The sequence below is a fragment of the Thamnophis sirtalis genome, unplaced genomic scaffold (genome assembly GCF_051295495.1).
Source record: "Thamnophis sirtalis isolate CommonGarterSnake01/CBP01778 unplaced genomic scaffold, rThaSir2_p1.2 scaffold_5, whole genome shotgun sequence".
NCBI lineage: Eukaryota > Metazoa > Chordata > Lepidosauria > Squamata > Natricidae > Thamnophis > Thamnophis sirtalis.
In genome coordinates, this window is record NW_028261385.1 from 106,212,029 (window position 1) to 106,223,080 (window position 11,052).

Sequence of the window (11,052 nt, forward strand, 5' to 3'; positions counted from 1 at the left end):
CGCGTGCCCATAGAGAGTGCTGTGCGTGCCACCTCTGACATGCGTGCCATAGGTTCACCATCACAGGACTAGGGAGAGCCTAACATAACCTAGTATTGTTCTTTGCAAGGATTTAGAGGCAATAACTAACACTTTGTGACCATTTGAGAGCCTTTGCACAACTTCGTGTTGTGCACCAGTTGCGGCCTCCCTTGGGTCAGGATTCTCTGCGCTCAGTCGTTCAGTCTAGTCATCTCACAGCTGGACTAATAGAATGCGCTCTACACGGGGCTTCCTTTGAAGAGCATTAGAAGCTGCAGCTGGTGCAGAGTGCAGCAGTGCAGGTAGATTTGGGACCTCCAAGAATATCGCCTGTAACATCATTGCTTCATGAACTGCCTTGGTTACCAGTCTGCTTCTGGCTACAACTCTTTTTTTTATAGCCAACATTTTTTATTGAATTACCGTATATAGTGTGATAAAAAGAAAAATACAAAGTAAATAGAAAAGCAGTGGGGGAGGAAAGGAAAAGAATAATTAATTTCAGACTCTCTCTTTTACAGTAAAATAAGGTATTAACATCAAATCACAACTTTTTGTTTTTTCATAATAATATAAACAAGCCATTTCTATAAAGATCTATCAGTCTAATTCAGGGCTGTCAAACTCCCAGCTTGCGGGCTAGATGCGTTACCTGCTGGCCACACCCCCGCCCAGTTTAGCAAAGGGAAAAAAAGTCCCAATATGTCATGTGACACTGCTGTGATGATGCAAGTTTGACAGCCCTGGTCTAATCAGTAAAACCTAAAGTCAGAGGTTTCATTCTTTTCCATATCAAGCTTGAAGTTCAGAAGCAGTCTCCATGTGGAAACAAAAGTACTTATGTTCTTTTCTTTAATCAAAGTGGTCAATTTTGCCATTTCAGCCAATGCCATTTCAGGGTGCAATTCAAGGTGTTGGTGCTCATCTTTAAAGCCCTTCATGACATGGGTCCAAGTTACTTCAGGACTGTCTCACCCCGCTGGGCTTGGCCTGTACTACTTATGCCTGCAGTGGAGGTATGCTGTGGATCCCATCAGTCCAAGTATTCTGGTTGATGGGATCCAGGAGGAGGGCCTTCTCTACTATTGCTCTTGCCCTCTGGAATATCTTGCCCTGCAATGTGAGGTTGGCCCCAATACTCCTATCTTTTCGTAAAGGCCTAAAGACGTGGCTCTGCCAGTCAGCTTGGGGCCCCAGTGAGGAAACAGCGCAATGGAGGTAAGTGATTGAGTAATAACAGGTCCCCCCTCCACCCTCACCCTCCCCATGCATCCTTGTCTTTAATGTCTGATTTTAACTTTTAGGTTTAAACTATATATGTATCTGTAAGCAGTCCAGAGTAACCCTATGGTGAGATGGGTAGCCAATACATTTTATAAATAAATGAGCAAGCAAGCAAGCAAACAAACAGTGTTGGGCCTGGTAACCAGTGCAGACTCTAAAACTTTGGTCATTGAGTAATATCAGAGCCAATTTTAGTTTCTAGGGTGTCTTCAAAAGCAGCCACACATCACAGTAATCTTGTTTCAAGGCTTCCCAGTCTGGGCAAAGCTCTAACTGGATCATCAACCAAAGTGTACAAGCTGAGGATCAAGCATATCTCTTCCTTTCCCTTTGTAACATAGCTGAAACATAACATCTATACTTAAAATCACAACTCTTTTTATCTATTTATCCTATTGAAAGTTGCCCTGAGGATCACGTGAAGGTCAAGTAGAATTTAACAAAACCTAATATTGGAATGCAGGGCTCCCTCACTATCTCCTTTCCCTTTGTAAGTATATTTTTTCCTTATTTTCCATTCCTTCTTGTTTTAATATCTTCTTGGGAGATATATATTTCATTGCCACCTCTACAACTTGAAATAAAGCACAAGTATTGTAACCAATTTCATTTTAGAACCTTTTTTCTTGAGCTGGCATGGTTCTAAGAGATCTTGTTTCTCAGAATTATTGTTCTTTTACCCTGACATTCCTCTTCAGGTATACCGATTCATGGATGTTTTGAAAGGCTCACACTCCCCAAACTTCTATCTTTCCATGGACATTCACAAGAAGGCAGTTCTGGTGATGGATTTCTGAGATACCTTTAGGAAACTCAGAAGAGTATAATCTCTCTCCATCCTTTATTGTCAGAGCTAAATTATATTTAACATGTGGGCTTCATTTAGTTTTACTATTAATATTTTTTAGCAGACTGATCCCAACCTAATGAGTCCAAATCTTTTTTTTAAAAAAATGCTGTTATTAGGCTATTAATTCAATATTAGAGTCTATAAGCATTATTTGGGGGAGAAAGAACACTTCCTCCCTTTCCTGAATCTAGGTTTCTGTTAATAACTTTTATTGAAATAATTTTATCCTTATATTTCCCTCTACAACATCCCTGTTTAATTATTTGTGGATTTTTCAAAACAGAAGATTTTATTCAAGGCATCTTATGTTTAAGGTTAATGCCTAAAAACTTCAGTTTAAAATAATAGATAGAAATGAATTAATTCTTGGTTAGAAAACATTTCTCACCACCACCCTGAACAAGTGACTAGTCTAGGGCAAGATTTGAACCTGAGATGTCCTGTTTCTTTGTTCCAATTGGATGCCTGCCAAAAGAAAGCATGAAAAGAAGTGGCAACAGCAAAATATCTTGATTTCCGTATACAAAAAGGTGCTGAATTAATTGGCTTTTATCAACAGTTAACATGAATCCCTCTTGACTTGCCCTAAGCCTGAACACTAATGATAGGTGATACATTTGTTGAGTTCCAAACTTAAGTCTACTGTGCTCTGAATTCCATGCTCAGATTGTCCTACCTCTTGGGTTCTTGGAGTTCTTTAAGCGGTAAAGTTGTGCCGTTGTAGCAAAGCATGGGACTGGGAATTGCACAGCCTGGTCGTAACTCCTTCAGGAAAGGAAACAGACATGCTCAAGCTTCCTGAAGCCCTTTTCTGATCTGGCAGCAGGTAAAACCAGTCTTATGGGGTGTGTCAGGTGTGCTGGGAGCTGCAGATCCAAACAAGTTTCTGGGCCTACCTAGTAAGGATATTTAAAAATAATAATGATCAGCTACAATGGCATATGGAAAGGTATCCCCTGACATTTCATGGATCAGAGTAATTTCCTTGTCCGGAGACATTCTTCTTTTCTCCACATAAATTGCTGCACATTCCTCTCAAACAGACTGTGTGACAAACAACAATCCTAATTATTTAATTAATGAATTAATGCCTATCTTGCTGCAATCTTGTGACCCTGGTTCAATGTCACAATAGAAACAACAACCAAATTATAGCAATGTAAAATCCAAATTACAGAAACAAACCAAAGCGGTGCAGAAACATAGTAAGAACAACCAAAGGTGCAGGTGATGCTACTGAAAGACTCTTCAAAAAATCTGTATTTAACAACTAAAAGAACAATCTGGTAGGGGCTGGCAAGGTCTCAGCAGGGAGCTCTTTCTATAGGTCAATGCTGTGCGGAGAAGCAGTGCCTTCTAGCTTCAGCTCTCCTGATGTCCCAGAAATGTTAAACAAGGAGACCCTCCCTACTTGCTCCAACCTGTTGGGAGGAGCCAGTCCCATGGGTGCCCGGGTGCCAAAGCCCGGGGGCTTTGTAGGGTAACAGCAACACTTTAAGTTACATGTGGAACTGAACCTGTAACCAATGAAGGGCCTGCCACACACATTTAATATGCTTCCAACATCAGGAGCTAGTTAAAAGACAGGCCACCACATTCTGGGCTAATCATTACAATTTCTGAGTAGTCTTTAAGGCAGCCCCACGTAAAGCCTACTGCAGCAGCCTATATGAATGGTGGTGATGAGAGCATCAGTTATTGTTGCTAAATCCTCCTCCACTAGCTTTAGGATATGTTTAAGCTCTGCTAGCCATAGCCTCCACCTCCTGTTCAAATGGGAACTACAAGTCCAGGAGGATCCCTACATCAAAGACCTACTCCTCTCCATTCATGAATAACACCAGCACCAAAGGAGAGCCCTGACATATAGATAAACCTTGACTTACAACCATTCATTTAGCGACCATTCAAAGTTACAACAAACTCAAAAATGTGACTAACAACCAATCCTCACAATTACAACCACCACTGCATCCCCACGGTCACATGACCAAAATTGGGTGTTCGACAACCAACATGTATTTATGAATGATTGCAGCATGCCAAGGTCACATGATTATCATTTGCGACCTGTGCAGCTGGCTTCCGACAAGCAAAACCAATCAGGAAAACGGATTCACTTAATAACCACCTTAACTGCAGTGATTCTCTTAACAACCATGGCAAAAAAAGTCATAAAATTGGGTGCTGTTAGATATTCCCCCCCCCGCACACACACACTGACAGAGGTTTCCACCAAGGTCCTCTGTTCCTGCCGGAACAGAGGTTTAACCCCATTGGTCAAGATCTGACAGATCCCTTTAAAAGGGAATGCTGTCCGAACATCTCCAGCCAGATGTTTACCTGACTTGCAATAAAGAGCTGTTGTTACTGGAGCCTTTGTGTGCCTTCCTTTACCCAATCTAACAGGTGCCACTCACTTAGCAACCATCTTTCTTAATCACAGAAATTTTGGTCCCAATTGTAGTTGTAAATTGAGGACTACCTGAACAAAGAGAAACTCCAAGTTCCTTGGGTTCAATTCGAACCTGTTCTCTCTCCAGACCATCAAACAGTGGTGGGATCCTACCGGTTTAACAACCTGTTCGGTGATCAAACGCTCCGCAGTTTTGGGAAAAAGTACTGGATTATTGCTGGGGAGGAAAGCAGCTGAGGCGTGGCTATCTGCTTTGCCATGCGACTCAGCTGAGAAGATAAAGGTGAGTAAAGCGCAGGGGCGGGCAGGCCCACTTCATTGTTGGGGCGAGCCGGTTCACTCCCAGCTCATGGTCGGAGCTACTGGTTTGCCCGAACTGGTCCAAACCGGTAGAATCCCACCCTTGCCATCAAGGCTTCAAACCCCAGGAAAGAATATTGGCAGTACCTCCCTTTACTACCCAAGATAGCAATGTGTGGCATACAGATTATTCATAGCCAAAATTGTCATCCTATGATCTTTCCCCAACAGTTTCAAATAAAAGTTAAGAAGCAGGAGGGTGAAGACTAATCCCTGTAAAGTAAGGGTCTGATAGGCTGACCTCACTTCCCTCTTTACAGCAGACTGAAGCCATTCACAGGAGTGGAACCCCTGCAAAACAGTGCCACAAAGCCTGACCTCCTTAGGCAGTCTAGTAAGATGCTAGAGAGAAGATGTCTAAAAGGGCAGGAAGGTCACTAAGAAGTCTAAAAGGAAAAGGAGAAGTGCATTACACAGATCATCCAAGAAAGAGACCAAAGCTGTCTCGTTCCCATACGGAGGTCTGAACCCAGACTGAATGGAGACAACCCACTTCTTCTAAAGTAGTACCTATATGTATTTAGAATATCTACAGTACCATGATTCACAATTCCAACACTCAGCTGGAAATATGTAAAGCCTATGATGCCTCAATATCCATGCACATTAAAAATGAAGACGTGCTGTTCTCCTGGACTGTATTTAACTTATAACAAATATAGGAAAGGAGTAGCTAAAAAATCTGAAAATGAATGCAGTCAATGGAACAGTCTTATTGTAGGTCAAAACAAAGGCAGATATGATGTCAGAGGATGAGCATCAGGTTAAAAAAGCAGCAGTTGAAAGGTATCAGTCTTCTAGAGGTAGGTGAGTCCTGTATTGCTAGAAGGCATATCTACACATTTTGATATCTTTCTGTAAAGAAAGAAAAAAACATTTGAGGCCTCAGTGTAATAAACTAACATGTCATCTGCAAAACCACAATAAAAGAAAGTTTTAAAATAGTTGTATAATTATTAAAATAAAATAATAACTTTAAAGAGTTCAAAATAATTCTATTTACTATCATCACATTTTCCCAGGATTTTGCTGCTTTGTACAAAGCAGCTAGAAGCATGTTTGCAAAATGGAAGAATATTTAAAAAGATAGCATTGTACTTAAATGAGACAAGAACAATTGCTTCCAACCCTTAAAAACAGTGTATGTTAAAAATTATTTTTAATACTCAAAAATGTGACATCATTTTATAGAGTGAACTAATGAAAGTTGAGTCAAAAGTAATGTGATTGACAAAAGAATGCCATTTTTGGAATATTATTTGATCTGTGCCAACTCCCACAATTGTATTATATATCTCTGATAGTATTTTGTTCATAAGGCTAGAGGCTGTTAAGCAGATAAGAGGGATAGCACCAGTGGTGGGTTCTGGATCCTGTTCCAACTAGTACAGTTGGAACGGGCCTGGCAGCATCCACATGGATGCACACAGCACATGCATGTGTCTTAGCGTCTCTGCAAGCCTCTGCGACGCTCCAGCTGCTCAGTGGAGCATCGCGCAGGTGCTGTACATGCCATGCGCATGTGCAGAAGTGCTGAAGACTTAAAAGACCGGTAAGGAGCTCGGGCAGGTGGGTGGGCCCTCTGGAGCACCGTACCGGCACAGTATCCAGTGCTCTGGGCAGGATCCGGTATGCCCCTACCTGCAACCCACCACTGGATAGCACCAGACAAAAGAGCAGGAAACATTTCCCCAGTCAAGGAACTACCAAGGAAAAAACCACACCCTCACCAACACTGGCAGGCAAGATACTAAACAGGCAGCAAACCCCACACTCACTAGAACTAAGGCAGGCAATGAAACATCTGCAAGCAAACAACTAAGCACTGAGAGCAGCAAGAACTCCACACTTCAGCCCTGGGCTATATGTATTCTCTTCTATAGGTGCTATTCAGCCTTGTCCAACCTAAAGACTTCCATATTATGTTAGACTGCAGTTCCCATCAACTTGGCTGCTCTGGAATGTTACAAATAATAATTTAAATGTCTGGAGACTGTAAGATGGGAAGTGCTGATGCAAACCAGTAAGGCAGGCAAAGGGAAGGCCAGTCATGAATCACACGTGTATAGGCTTGCTCTGCTTAAGTAACCCACAGTGATGTTGCTGAATTGCATGGCAACTTTTATTTGAGCAGGCAATGAAAGGCACCACAGCAGGTGGACTAACATACAAGTGGCAAAGAAGTATTTCCTCCATGAAGAAAATATTCCAGAGCAAAGTGCTGCCATGGAAGAAAACAGTGCCTTTGGGTTTCAGCTCCCCCACACCCCAAAACCTCTGGGATCTTTAAATAATGATTTTTTAAGAGGTCAGACCAATGCTGGTTAGGTGATCCCATAGGTACTTTTGAAACATTGGATAATTCAAAAAGTATCTGAGTTTCTATTTCCAGTCCTACTGTATTCATGTCCCAGTTAATATGGTGCCCAGCCAGGATATCTGTACCAAAGACCATCTTAAAAGAATTTTGGCACCTCAAGCTTTTAAGTGCAACTGGTCTGTCCTCACTATGTGGACAGGTGAATCATAGTGGGCTTAAGTAGTTGAACATTTCATAGGTGCTTAATGGAATATAGGCAATCAAATATCGGCAATCAAATTGTCTTGTAATTTTGTTGACAGTAGGAAAAGATCTGGGAAGAAAAAACAGCTGGACAAGGAAACAGATGTTATATTGGTGGAACTGTAAGTGGACAGGAGCCGAGTGATTCTCAGGCTCCTCAGTTTGGCGATTTTTCATCTGTTGCCCTCAAAATGGGGTTGAAAGATAAAGACACACCATATTTCACTAGAACACATGCATATTTTTAACAGAAATCCATAAACTTTATATTCAGTGCTGTACTTTTGGAAATAAGGTGTAATGTCATATAACATTAATGCAGGGATGGTGAAAACTGATAAACATCTAATAAGGAAGATCTGGTCTGTTGTTTTGAGGTATGTTTGTTTTTGAAATTATGGTTAACATTGAGTCTTCTGGCTTTTCATGGACGCTTTCTGCCAGTCTTGTGACTTTTCAGGCTTTCAGCTTTGGAACTCCTGGTGTGAGCAAGGCAAGTCTCCACCTGTTATCTAAGGAAGATTCCCAGCTACATTTTGTACCTAAATTAAGGCTTGGCCCATCAGCAGTTATCAGCAAGCTGCACACCAAGTACCAAAGTGATCAGGGTCATATGCAGAGACAGTCCCTCTGTAGCTCTCCTAAGTGATGCATCAGCAAAAGGGCTGACCAACTGTCTTTTTGAATACTAATTTCCGACAAGCTGAAATCTATTTCAGGGCTGCTAGAACAAAGCCAATCACCGCAGTTTTTTTCCAAAGCAAGAACCTGTCACTTTTCGGCCAAAAAAAAAAAAAAGAAGCCCATCGAATCTGAATTCCGTTTATGAGCTCTGTGGCGTTGTTTTTCCTACAAGCTGCCGAGCGCATCAGAGCCTGAAACGCACGTCCTTCCCTTTGTCCCCTCCAGTTTCTGCAGATTACTGCCCGAGAAGCCCTTCCTTTCTTTTCGATTGTGGTCCCTCCCGCAGCCGAGGTGGGTGGGAACACAAAGGCTGTAAATTCCAGCGGCTGAGCACCCCCAAAACGCGGCTAGAAGCGCCGCGGGAGGAGTTGCTGCCGGGGAGCTGAGGAACAAAGAGGCGGGACTTGGCCGGCGCGGACCAGGGAGTCTCGCGGCCGCTGTTCTGTCAGGGCTGGGAGCAAGCGGGAATTAATAGCTATTTTGTTACCGGAAGGAGGCAGGGTTCGCTGTTTTTCGTTTTTAAGCGCCTCAGCTATGGGTTGTGGTTTCTAGTTTCACGGCTGGAGGCGTGTTGCTCCGAGCCTGAGCGTAGTACGTACATAACCACACCGCACCATTTCCTTTCGGGGTGAGCAATATAGAGAGAATAGGGGAAAAAACGCGAGGGATAGTAAACGAAAGAAATGAATGGCTTTGAGACTTGAAAAGCTCAATTCCCAAATTATACCGGTGAAATTCACTATACTGTCCCATGCCGTGTTATTCTTTGTAAACCATCTCTCCTTTCCCTTTAAATTCATGCGTTGCCTTTTGTTCTTTAAACATCTCTCATCTCTCGGCAACTCCATCCAGTCACGACTTTCGCTGTCGCTGTACTTACAACCCATTTATTCTTCACAATCCAGCCCTTGTTCATTCTCTCTATCTGATCAAACCACTACAAACCAATATACTACTTTTGTAGCATTCGTTTTGTATTCAATCAAGATTCATTTGCTTCCCAATTGCTTATTTAACAAGGTATACATTTAAATATCCAGTTAACTATTTTGAAGCTTTTCTTCACCCAATGAAATCATATTTGCTCATAAGAAGGTAGACAGAAGGACTATCAGGGTTCCACGTAATAGATCCATCCCAAGCAAAAACTCCAAGGCAGGTGGATTCCTCAAAGAATAGCTTTATTGGAAATATATTGGCACATATCTGGTGAAAACCAACTCTGATGGGCCCGTTGGTTTTCACCTAATTAAAAGTGAAAGTTTTCTCCTCAACCCCAAAATATCAGTCACATGGCCCAATCAAAGGAAGTGTCTGCTGGTCTGGTGACATCACACCTCCTCCTTATGGCCAGGTGTGAGAACGCCCTTGGTTCCCAAGAGAAAGCATTTTATTTTGACTATGCAACCCCAACTATCTCTAATCTCTCCTCCCTATCCCTCGCTCTAGTGTAGCAGCACTTAAGCTCCAATATGGCTTTGGCCAGAACAGCTTCAAGGCTGACAAGGACATTTTTGGATATTGCAGTTTTCAGTTCTTAGTGCAGTCATTCCTTGCAATAAACCACTCACATTTTACCCTCATTTTAATCTTAATTTTGGGTATCTTAAAGCTTCGTTTCCTCATTTCAATAAATGTTCTTCCAAGATAAAAAAAATTAATTACCTTGCCCTCAATTTTCATCATTTATGGAGAATTTGTAATTGTTCACTCCATTTCCCCTGTTTAAACACAGTTACCTTGATCTATTATAGATAATTAGTTTTTGGACTCCTGCTTCTCATTGCTCAACTCAGCGCTATCACTGGCTGCACAATTGAACAGGTTCAAATTATCCTACTGCAGATATATTATGCAAAGGCCTGGTTCTCTGGAAAAAGGGGTAATGCTGGGAAAGATAGAAGGAAAGAAAATAAGAGAACGACCAGCAGCAAGATGGATGGTTGCAGTGGCAATGGGTATATACCGTAGTTGGGAGACTTGAAAGAATAGGTCAGGAATAGATTGTCATGGAGAAAGTCTATGTGATCACTAGGGGTTGAAAATGACTTGATGGAATGTAATCAGCTTCTCTTTCTATCATGCATGCAATCTACTGAAGCTTCCTCACAAATTATTCTGATTCTTAACAACATAGTAGTATCTATATATAAAAATGTACTTGCAATCTTATCCACAGCCAATGCATCTCTAATTCCACCACAAACATTCCTTATACATAAATCAATAAATACATTAAACAACTATGGAGGATTATAGTCTTGTCTTACTCCCAGCTCAGAATGGTACCATGAGCCATGGTGGCACAGTGGTTAGAGGGCAGTACTGCAGGCTACTTCTGCTGACTGCTTGCTGACTGCAATTTGGCAATTCAAATCTCACCAGGTTCAAGGTTGACTCAGCCTTTCATCCTTCCAAGGTGGGTAAAATGAGGACCTGGATTGTTGGGGGCAATATGCTTATTCTGTAAACCACTTAGAGAGGTCTGTAAAGCAGTATATAAGTCTAAGTGCTATTGCTATTGCTATTGCTATTGCTATCTACTAAGCCTTCCATTTATTCTCACATATATTTTATTTCCATCTTAGACTATTCCTACCACATCCAAATTCAATTCTCCAATCTTTATTTTTAATTTTGTTCACTTTACTAAAAGTGCTTGTTCAACTCTTTTAATCCCCTTCCATAGAAAGAAAAGTGTAATTTGGAACATACTATATGTGACATATGTTGGGGACATTTCAAACCAAAAGTGTCTTTTTGTGGGATTATGCAACACCCGAGAAAGGGCAGTCCATGCAAACTGAGAAAAAGGGCCTCTCAGTAAATCAGAACAGAACAAAATAACAGAGTTGGAAGGGACCTTGGAGGTCT